This window comes from Bidens hawaiensis, unplaced genomic scaffold, assembly GCF_021521415.1.
Source record: "Bidens hawaiensis isolate Kalapana, Puna unplaced genomic scaffold, B.hawaiensis_p1.1 tig00041620_1, whole genome shotgun sequence".
In the NCBI taxonomy this organism is placed as follows: Eukaryota; Viridiplantae; Streptophyta; class Magnoliopsida; order Asterales; family Asteraceae; genus Bidens; species Bidens hawaiensis.
The window spans coordinates 127425-139624 of record NW_027497352.1 but is presented as its reverse complement, the minus strand read 5'-3'; positions in this window follow the sequence as shown (position 1 = coordinate 139624).

The window sequence follows — 12200 nt, the reverse complement described above, 5'->3', positions numbered from 1 at the left end:
TCTATGCGTGTGTGTATGTATGTATGATGTATCCATATGAATGTATATGTATGAGTATATGCATATGTGTGTGTAAATGCATATGCATGCATGTATATATGTATGTATGTATGTATGATGTATCCATATGAATTTATATGTATGAGTATATGCATATGTGTGTGTAAATGCATATGTATTGATACGTTTTGTGTGTGTATGTCGATGTATGTGTGTATAGGTATATGAGTATATATGTTTGCTTATTGTGTATAAGTATGTCATGTGTATGAATGCATGTATTGATGCGTGCATGTGTGTGTGCCTATGCATGTATGTATCCATATCAATGTATATGTATGAGTATACGTATATGTGTGTAAGTGCATATGTATGTCAATTGTGTATTGCCATGAATTTGTATGTGGAAACGTGTATTGATATATGTGTGGATAATTAGTCTTCTGGTTTAATGGCATTGGATGATGGTTAAGACTTGGAATTCTCAAGGTGCTTGGCTCGAAACCCTAAGGGGGGGTGTTTCAGTTATGAAGCATCGTAACCCACTTGATGGTGTTCTTAAGTGACTCAAGCCTAAAGCAACGAAATCAGTATGGATGGTTGGCATACCGTTTTAAAAAGACTCACTTAGGTATTGGGGTAGTTGCAAATGCTGCTAAAAAAATATGCATATTTGTGTGTAGGAGTGTCTAATATGTTCGAACCCGATTAACCCGACTCAAACCGAACCCAAACCCAAATAAGTTAATTAGGGTCGGGTAAAATAGAGTAAAAAAATATTAATCGGTATGCTTGGGTTACCTGAATAAAACAAATTGTTAATTAATAAGATCGAGTTTCGGGTTCGTTTTTAGGAAAAAAATGGGTTTCGGCTTAACCCGAATAATCTGATTAGTGATGATAGTTAATAAGGTCGGGATGGTTTCAGGAAAAAAAAAGAAAAAAAAAAACTAGGTTTCGGGCTAACCCGAATACTCCTATGTGTGTATATGTTATAGAACACCTTAGTTTTTTTTTGCCCAGCCCTAATCAGTAGAACAGGGGTCTCATTCACAAATCCAACACCTCTCTCACATTGTTGCAGCCATCCTCCTCCAATCCGACCACCGTGAGCCCCTTCAACACCATGACCAAGTCTCCGCCGAGCAGCCTCCGCATCCACCACCGTGAGCCGATTTCTACAATAATTTGTGATTTATACTGATAATGTTACCCCCAACTTGTTGCATCTAGATTAACTCACAATAATTGTAAGTATAATTAAGTTACTTTTGAAGAATAGGTGTTAAAAGAATGTATCCCAATGTCACCATACCGATTCTTAAGTTATTTTATGTTTAGGGAATTTGAAGTTATTTTATATTTATGTTTATTACTATTTTAATTTAGTTATTATATAGGGTTTTGCTTAATGTTAACTTATGAATCGTTCGCATCCTGCAGGTTCACTATATCACATTAGTTTTTGTGGAGCTAACATCTTTTGCCGTAAGTTCTACTAATTCAAGAATTAATCTTCACTACTGATTAATTTTAATTGCTTTTTTACTACTAATTTTGTAATGAATTTGTAGGTGTGTTTGATTATTTGGGAAAGATTTAGGCTTCTATTTTCTTGTCTTTCGGTTCGATTTTCTTTGAAAGGTAACATTTATAGACTACATAAACATTTTTTTTTTGTAATTATGCATGTAACTATAATTATGCATGTAACCCTTCAAAAAGTGGGCTGGGCTTCATCATTGAATATCCTATCTTATACGCTACCAACTGATAAGGAATAACTATGACAATTGATAAGAGTTGGACTAGATTGCGAAATCGAAATGATCTGGTCTTCAAAGTAGGACTTGTAAACTTTATAAAGATTGTCAAGAACAATCTTGACAGTGAAGTAAAGTCTTATTGCGCGTGTAAACTATGTATCAATTCGAATCGGAACTATCCGGATGTGGCTAAATCCCACATACATGACAATGGGTTTCTACCATCATATCAGACATGGTCTTGTAGACAAGTGTTATAGTAGTGATGATTCTGATTGATTATTAATGAATGTAGACACTTGATTTTCTATGCATGATTATTATTTATTCTGATTGATTATTAATGGTTAACATTAGTATTTTAATTTATTTTTGTTGAAGAAATGGCAACATACGCGAGATCACACGGTGGCGATGGTGGGGATCGACCTGCACATGGTTGTTCGTCTAGGATACCCAGTGGTTGCAAGTCTTGTAAGTTACTTATTTCATATAAATACATTTCATTTTAATTGCATATATAGTAAAATTAACATGATGCTAAAATACATAAGTGAGTTTAAAAAATGTATTACAAGATGCAAACCAGTTGGGTAAACAAGAAGGCGGAGGAGGATTGGGTAAGCTTGTATTAATTTATTACGTACACGACTCGTTAGGAACGTTTAACCCAGAATCTGTATGTATATATATGTGTATATATGCATGTGTGTATTGGTTTGTTTAAATATATATAAGTTGCATTTTTTTATTTTTTTATTCATGTATTTGGATACGGGCATATATGTATTTGTATAAGTGTTAGTATTATGAATGCAACTTGTTTGGCTCATTCGACCTGGAATGTGTATGTATGTATATGTGTGTAGCGTATATATGTATATTGTATTAGTGTTAGTATTACGAACACAATTCGTTTGGCCCGTTTGACCAGGATTTGTATGTATGTATGTATATGTGTAATGGCTTGTTTAAATATATATAAGTTTGCATTTTTTTAAACTTGTTATTATGTATTTGTATACGTGTATATATGTACAGTGTGTAAGTTTTAGTATTACGAACACGACTCGTTTGGCCCGTTTGACCTGAAATGTGTATGTATGTATACGTTTATATATGTATATGTGTGTATTGGTTTGTTTAAATATATATAAGTTTGCAATTTTTAATACTTGTTATTCATGTATTGTTTAATACAGGAAAAAATACAAATCGAGCTAAACAAAATGTGAAACGCCCAACCGGAAAGTGAGGTATACACCTTATGATCCATCTTTTGGGACGTCTTTTGCTACACCCAAACAATGGAAACAAATGCAAGAAACAGTGAGCGGGTTGGTGGTAGACCAAATATGTGAGTTAACCAAGAGGCAAAATGATAAGTCGATTCAAATTGACGAGGGTGAAGATGATGAAGGTAATGAGGATGAAGATGATGAAGGAAGTGAGGGTGAAGATTGCTAGGTATTTGATTATGATAATTTAATGGCTTGTAATACAATTAACCTAAGTAACTTGACGTTTGGTAATATTTTGTTTAGGTTTAATTATGTACAAAGCTACGTTTGGTAGCATTTTGTTTAGGTTTAATTATATATGAATCGATGTTTGGTAGTATTGTATTAGGTTTGAATTATGTGCAGTTTTTTTTCATTTATTAGGCATTAAATTTATATTATTCAGTAAAATTAAATATTAAAAAATTGTTTTTAAATAAATCCTGTACCGACCACAAGTCATCGGTAAAAGTATATGTATACCGACCACATGGTGTCGGTAAAAGTTTTTTAATTTTTATTTTACATTTATTTTTAAATGAGTAAAAATTTTGAGACCAAACTTTTTGTGACCACTTGTGGTCGGGAAAGGTCTATGTATACCGACCGAAGTTATACCGACCACAATTCTGACTTGTCCTGACCGTTTTCTAGTGGCCACCCTATACCGACCACATGTGGTCGGTAAAACTTTTAGCGACCACATGAGGTCGGTAAAGGCGGTCTGATCAGAGCAAATTTCTTGTAGTGACGACCGACTCCATCAAGCTCTCTCTCTCTCTCTCTCTCTCTCTCATACACACATATTCATACATATGTATCTACATATTGGGGCGCTCAAGGGGTATTAAACCACATCAGGGCGTTATAGATTGGGGCTTCGATGCCCCCAATGCTCACGCGACGCTGACGTGGCATTGTGGAATGGCTTCGATGCCCCCCACCATAAAGAACATGCTAAATGAGTCAACTTGGCTCGAGCTTGACTAGTACAAAACTCAACCCAGCTCATGACCTGATGACGACGAGCCTGCACGATTATACTTTTTTTAACGACCAACAAAAAATCTTTTATTTATTTTTCACATGTTATCACTAGCAAGTTGCTAGAGATTAGGGATGAGCAAAATCGGTACCGGTACCGATCCCGAAATCGGTACCGATTTGGTACCGTCGGTACCGAATCGGTACCATGGTTTTAAGTTTCGGGATCGGTACGGTACCGGTATTTCCCGATTTTTTACCCTCGGTACCGGTACCGAACCGTACCGGTACCAAGAATTTCTAATTTTCGGGATCGGGAAAATCGGGATCGGTACCGGTCGGTACCGGTACCATCCCATGCTCATCCCTACTAGAGATTGCATATCCACCATACATACAACATTACATATCGATTACAATAACACCCATAATGGTAGCCTCCGAATTATACCCTTATAACAAATTAGATCTAAGCTCAAACCACCTCCCCCACGCTTTAGGTTCGACCACTTCGACCTATTGCGCACCCATATACAAGAAACTCGACGCTTTCACCAAACATATTGCTAAGATTAGCCGGCTTACTCTCAAACACCAATGCACGTTCCTTGCGTTCTAAATACACCAAATTGTTGTTAGACAAACTGCATAGAACACATTCGCCTCCGTTTATATAATTGAAAATTATTGGAAGTTACACAATTGTTGCCGCAATGGATCTCTTCAATAACAGGAGAACAGTATGCTCATGTTCTAAAATTATAGGAATAACAAAAAACGGTTAATAACAATACTTATGTTAGTGATTTTAGTGTAATTAAGGGTTAACTTGTTGATCAAGTTAATTGTAATACGAATCTAAATAAGTTGGGTGTGGGGTGCACACTTATTTGATCTTATTATAATTTATAATCCTATTGGTACTTAGGTGCGAAGCCCCTAAGTCATGGGGGTTCCAAAGGGGCAACGCCCCCTTGGCGGGGGTCCGGGGGCAGCGCCCCTGGTAGCGGGGTGCGAGGGGCGGCAGCCCCTGGCAGGGTCCAAGGGGCAGCGCCCCTGGCTGGGGTTGAGCTTAATTTAATTAAATTTCCTATGTTTTATCTGTCACAAATTCTAGAGCGTATTTCATGATTTTGAATTTCAAAATCAGATAACTGCAAAGGCAGTTATAACTACCCAACCCTAATTAAAACTGCCATTGATCATACGATTTTTCTCTCTGGTTCAGAAACTCTCTCAATCACCATACAGATTCTTGCACTCAATCTGAGTTTTATCCAGTCAAAACATTTGGAAACCAACAAATAGCTTTGATCTGAAAGTGTTTCACGACTCTCAGATTTTCCTAAGATATACGATTGCAGAAATCCCTAACAACTTATTGGCAAAGTTATTCTCATAGAGCGAAAACAAGTGAATTGCATTGGTACCATACTTATGGTATTGCCAGTGAGAACAAGGCCGCATGGTACCACACGTCATGTAGCTTGTGCAAAAATAAAGCTTTCAAGACAAGAGGTGGAAGCTTCGACCAAACGCAAACAGATAGGAGAATCAAAAGATTTCTACAAATGTGACAACCACGCCATTTAACCACCTTAATCTTTGGTTAACTTGAATTTAAGTTGGGTTTTATAGGTCATATAAAAACCGAGAATTTAGTAAATTTAATACTAATTTTACTAATGTAGTGCTTCCAACCAGGGCCGGCCCATAGGGAGGGTGAGGAGGGCAACCAACCTAGGCCTCTCTCTCGGAGACCCATAATTGTAAAAAAAAGAAAATAATATATATATATATATATATATATATATATTATAATTTTGTTTTAAGATTACAACATACAAAATAACTCGTTGGTGCAATCGAATGAGTGTTAGTGTATAGAACCAAATGTCATTGATTCAATTCCTATTGATGGTTTCGTTTTTTAAGGAATCAAAATCGTTGTGTTAATTCAGTGGAAATGTCCCAAGGATTTGGAGCACATCTTTTGTTGTTGTTGGTTTCTTTTTTTAATGAAATCAAAATCGTTGTGTTAATTCAGTAGAAATGTCCCAAGGATTTGGAGCACATCTTTTGTTGTTTTCACCTATTGAAGTGAAAAGAAAACTTTTTTTTTTCTTTTTTGTGTTTTATATAGACAATTTTGGTAACTTCTTTATTATTATTATTATTATTATTATTATTATTATTATTTCTTTGGTCCGTATTGTGACATTCGTCAATTTCAGGTTAACCCCGTTAACTCAACTCCGTCAATTCAAACTTAAAGATCATTGAATCTATAACGCACACCTCATTACATTTAAACTAGGGTTTAAATAATGCTTGAACAATTACTACATGTGTAGTCTTTCGGGAATTGCACCGAAACGCAAACGAGTTGACGCAAACAATTGGTGAATAAACGAAAAACGTCAAAACAATAATTATGTGATAATTATGTGTTACTTGATTATATTATGTGTGATGCTAGACAAGAAACGAGAACTAGTTAAAATAAGCTAGAAAAGTACAAACTAGAAGTTGAGGGACTAAAGTGTAACATGTTATTATTATTAATAATAATAATAAACCCTAATCTCTTCTCCCTCTCTCTCTTCCCAAAGCCGACGGCCAGCCCCCCCCCCCCCTCCCCTTCTCCTTGCGATCGGCTCACACACACACACACACATATTACTTGATTTTTGATCTTGTCCTTCTCAATTGAAGCATCCTACACCCGTTTCTAGCCATCTTCTACCTTTCTCTTGCTTGCTTTGGTGTTTTTGAAGGTATAATTATAAACCCTAGGTCCGAAAATCATATGTATGGTGTTCATATGTTTTGTTTGATTAGATGATGTATTGATTGTGATTTGATAACTAGAATTGGTGTTATTGCATGTTAATCGTTGGTGTCTTTGATTTTGAGTTCAAATAAAACCCTAATCATGTATGTAGTGTGTAATTGATGTGCATGGATAGTGGTTATGGTGTCTAGAATGTCATATGAACGGATTATGGTCCATAGATAGCTAATATGTTGAGTTTGGATGCAAACAGTTTCTGGACAGATTGTGTTATTGATGTTCAATTGACTGTAACGGGGTGTGAATGTGAAAATTGGTTGAGATTATTGATACTACAGTGAACTAGGTTGAGTCTAGTTTTTAAAGAATATAAATTTGCAATTTTGAATGTGAAAAAGTTAACTTTTATGATTTTACAAAAACGTTGTGCAAATCTGAATTGTGAGACCTGCTGTTAGGTTGATTTGTAAATATTATATCTCATGAACTACAAGACCAAATGGGTTGGTTCCACTTCTGGAAGTTAACTTGTTGAGTTAAGAACCTTACCCAATTGGTCTTACATTTGTTGGATTTTTCATTTAACGGGAATTACAAATAAAATTCTGTTGCGCATGAATTTGACTGTTGTGAGTTTGCTGTAGTAAATTGATCATTGTGAGAAATATATGTGGAATAAAAATACAAAAAAATATGTTCTGGAAACCTAACACATGTATGCTTTTGTGATGATTTTTGATGAATTAATTGATGAGTTATGATCTGTGAATTAGAATAATCTTTACTAGTAGTAATCTGTCTCGGTAAAGTTAGCTGCTGAACTTTGTGAAAATACATGAAAAGTGCTAGTTGCTAGTTAATTGTTATGTTTTGACCAAATTGCCCTTGCGGGGAATAATTGCTAGATAGGTACGTTATTAACACTTGACACGTAATTAGTTACTCACACGTGTAACGTATCACAAATATGCTTGTTAATTCACACACGATTCACAAACGAACACGAAACGTATTTTTGTGCTTAGGAATTATGTGCCGGGTCTAGAGACTCGATAATAGTTCCGATACTTAGAAAAATCTCATTTTTGTGTCTTAGAACGCGAGTGAGGATTTTTCTGTGACGCACATCTCTCGGACTTTGGTTTTTAGTAATCTTCGCAAACAGTGAGTTTCACTTACCCCTTTTTAAACTCTTTAAACGCTTTTCATTTGGGGGAGATAACATACTCCGAAAACGCTTTTAAGATTTTGTTAGTAAATTATATATCACTTGTAAAGGCTAAGTGGCAAACGAAACAATTGAAGTCCTACACATCAAACCGTTTAGTATTGGAAAATAGCGAGTCACTGTTGAGTAGTACCACTGGGTTTGACAAACCCCACCCAACGCTAAACTCGACTGGAGGTCGAGTGGGTGTAATTTTGGCTAACACATTACCATGGTCTGGATGACCTGGTGGCAAGGCACTTGATAAACAGTCAGCTTCGGTGTCGAACACTTAGTAATACTTGTTGTATAGGCTAGCTACCTATCGATATATAATTGATTTAACACTATCTGGTAACGCAAAACGCTAAACGCAAAACGCTGAATGCAAAACGCTAAACGCTTTATTTTATATAAACTTGTGAACTCACCAACCTCGTGTTGACACTTTTAGTATGTTATTCTCAGGTAGCCAAGGCGGGCGCGCGGTATAGGATCATGCATTGCTTGAAAACGCTTTTGTTTATGCAAACTATTTTAAACTGTTATCATTGGGTTTTAAGTCGTCCTGCGTGACGCAACATTTATTTTATGGCTTTTTACGCTTCCGCATTAATTACTCGTAAACGTTTTGTGGTTTGAAAACTTTGTTTTATGGTTTGATTATAACTATGATTCCGATCCTGTTAGTTCACACCCTCTGACGGTGAAACTCCGTTAGTGGATTTTGAGGGTGTGACAGATTTGTATCAGAGTCATTGGTTATAGCGAACTAGAAGCTGCATGCATACTAGACTATAACCTCGACGACCCATTAGTTATAATGATACGCACTGCATATGTTTGTGTAGTCTTTGTTATCTTATCTCTTTACCTCTTTCACTCATACGCGCGCATACACGGCTTACCTGTAGGGATGTCGACGCCACCATCATCATCATCCGATCAGATGACTCATGCTCATGGGAAGGAACCGCAGTTACCTACCTCGTCGCCACCCCGAGTAGTCCTGGAGCTAGAAGCCCCTGCACCGAAGAGGTATCGCTTATCCGGAGGCATGTACGAAAACGAAGTTAGCTGGGATTGGTACCCTAACATGATCAGGCGTATGGTCTATCGTGAACAAGTTCCCCGGCTACCTCACCCGAACCATCCTGCTTACCCCAACACCCTACCACCCGTAACCGAACCTGTGGAGCGAGTTCTCGCAGATGTCGTTTCTTGTTTGGAGCGTGATGTGGGTTACATGCGCTATACGAGAGCGAACGTATCCGGACTGTTAAAGGATTGAACCGAAACTAAAGAGGAAATTTCCCGCCTGACAGCGGCAATGAAGGAAATGCAAGAGGCTAGTGATCAACAGATGAAGATTATGAGAAAGATGCAAGCCGAGATGATAGACTTGCAAGAGCAACTCCAAGTAGCAAGGACCCGAACCGAGATAGCTTTAGAGCGTTGCGATGTCTTACAAATGCAAATTGCTCAGAACGCAGCCGAACCTGAGGCAGGGCCTGAAGAGGAACCCGAAGAAGATCCCGAAGAGGAGCCTGAGGAGGATCCCGAGGAAGATCCCGAGGAGGAACCTGAAGAAGAACCGGAGGAAGAACCGGCTGAGGAGGAGGCACACTCAGAGGTGTCCTCAGACGATGACATCTAAGGATGTTAACACCTAGATGGAGGGGTTGTCTCCATCCAAACTATTATTTCCTATGATTTTAAGGATTGATTTTAAATACTTTGTAGCGAATACAATGGTTTTAATCATGAATTATTATTTGGATTAATATATGGTTGTGATGTGATGTTTGTTTCTTATTTCTTTCTTACATATCTTTTTATTACATGTATGGCGTGTTGCATATGAAAGAAAAATTCATGCTTAACATTTTATGCTGTGATTCTAGGAAATGGCAGGAAGAAACGCTGGACACGGTCGCGGTAACATCAACTTGACTGCAGCAGAACTTCAAACTCTGCTGAACGACCACGCGGCGGCCGCTTTAGCCGCACATGTCCAGAACCAAGCTGGAGGTCCAATTGGAACGTGTACCTTCAAGAATTACCTTGACTGCAAGCCCAGTTCGTTTAAGGGCACCGAGGGAGCCATAGGGTTCCTGCGTTGGGCTGAGAAGGCCGAATCAGCGTTTGAGATGTGTAACTGTCCGCCTGCCAGTAGGGTCAAATTTGCTGCTGGAACACTGGAAGATTCTGCTCTCACTTGGTGGAATTCGAATGTGCAGATTCTTGGATTAGAACTGGCTAACGCTATGAACTGGGAAGAGTTCAAAAACATGATGCGAGAAGAGTACTGTCCGAGAGAGGAGATTGCGAAGTTGGAATCTGAGTTTTGGTCATTGAAGATGGTGGGTTCAGAAATCGAAGCCTACACCACCCGTTCTCACGAGTTAGCTGTGATGTGTCCACGGATGGTAGACCCGCCTAGTAAGAGGATTGAGATGTATATTGATGGGTTAGCACCGCAAATTCAGGGCATGGTGACGTCTTCCAGACCAGCCACGATTCAACAAGCGATCCGATTAGCTCACAAACTGATGGATCAAGCAGTGACCCAAGGTGCGTTACCACCTAGGGGTTCAACCGCTAAGTCCCGTGACAACCCGAGCACTGACAACAACAGCAACCACAACCCGGGTAATGGAAAGAGAAAGTTCGACAACACCAGATCCTCATCCTCGAACTCCCCACAGCAACAACACTACCGTAAACCCGAATTCACCCGGAGCTTCAATAATCAGGGTCCCAACAATAACAACAACGGTAGCGGGCAGGGTTCGAGCGGCTATGCTGGGAAACACCCGAAATGTAACCGGTGCAACTATCATCATGCTGGCCCGTGTGACTGTGGCAAGTGTTTGAGATGCGGAAAAATGGGTCATCAGACCAAGGAATGTAGGGGAGACCTAGCGGCAAAGGGTGCTCCTAAATCACCTATGACGACTAAGGGATGTTTTGAGTGTGGTCAAGAGGGTCATTTCAGGAAAGATTGCCCCAAGTTAAAACAGAACGAGAACAATGGAGGAAGCAGCGGTGGCGGAAGCAATAGTAAAGGAAGAGCTTTCGTCATTGGGTCGGGTCAAGCTCGCAACGATCCGTATGTGGTGACTGGTAAGTTTCCTGTGAACGACTGTTTTGCTTCCGTTGAATTAGCTGACGGTAAGACTATAGTAACGACTCAGGTACTTGCGGGATGAAAGTTGAAGCTGTCAGGTCATATTTTTTATATCGACCTTATACCTTTTACGCTTGGTAGTTTCGTTGTCGTTGTCGGCATGGACTGGGTATCCGAGAACCGAGCGGAGATTATATGTCACGACAAAATAGTCCACATCACTACCCCTTCCGGCGAGATCATTTCGATCCAGGGCGAGAAAAGCGGCATGACCACCAGCGTCATCACCCTCATGAAGGCTCAGAAGTATCTACGAAAGGGTCATCCGGCAATTTTAGCGCATATTGTCAAGAAACCCGTAGAGGAAAAGCGAATCGAAGATATACCGATTGTGCGAGATTTTCTGGAAGTTTTCCCGGAGGATTTGCCTGGACTCCCTCCTATTCGACAAGTCGAATTCCAAATCGAATTGACCCCCGGTGCAGCACCCATAGCACGAGCCCCGTATCGGCTCGCACCGGCGGAACTTCAGGAGTTGTCCACTCAGTTGCAAGATTTGTTGGATAAAGGTTTTATCCGACCTAGCTCATCGTCATGGGGAGCCCCTGTCTTATTTGTCCGAAAGAAGGACGGGACTTTCCAAATGTGTATCGACTACCGGGAATTGAACAAGGTGACAATTAAGAACCGTTATCCCTTACCCCGAATAGATGATCTGTTTGACCAACTTCAAGGATTGAGTTACTACTCGAAGATCGATCTGAGATCTGGTTACCATCAACTAAGAGTGCGCGAAAAAGATATTTCAAAGACGGCTTTCAGAACACGGTACGGTCACTTCGAGTTTTCGGTTATGCCTTTTGGCTTAACCAACGCACCAGCTGTATTTATGGATCTCATGAATCGAGTATGCAAGGCGTACCTCGACAAGTTTGTGATTGTGTTCATTGATGATATTCTCGTTTACTCCAAGGACAAGGCTGACCACGAAGAACACTTGAGATTAATTCTGGAATTGTTGAAGAAGGAACAACTGTAC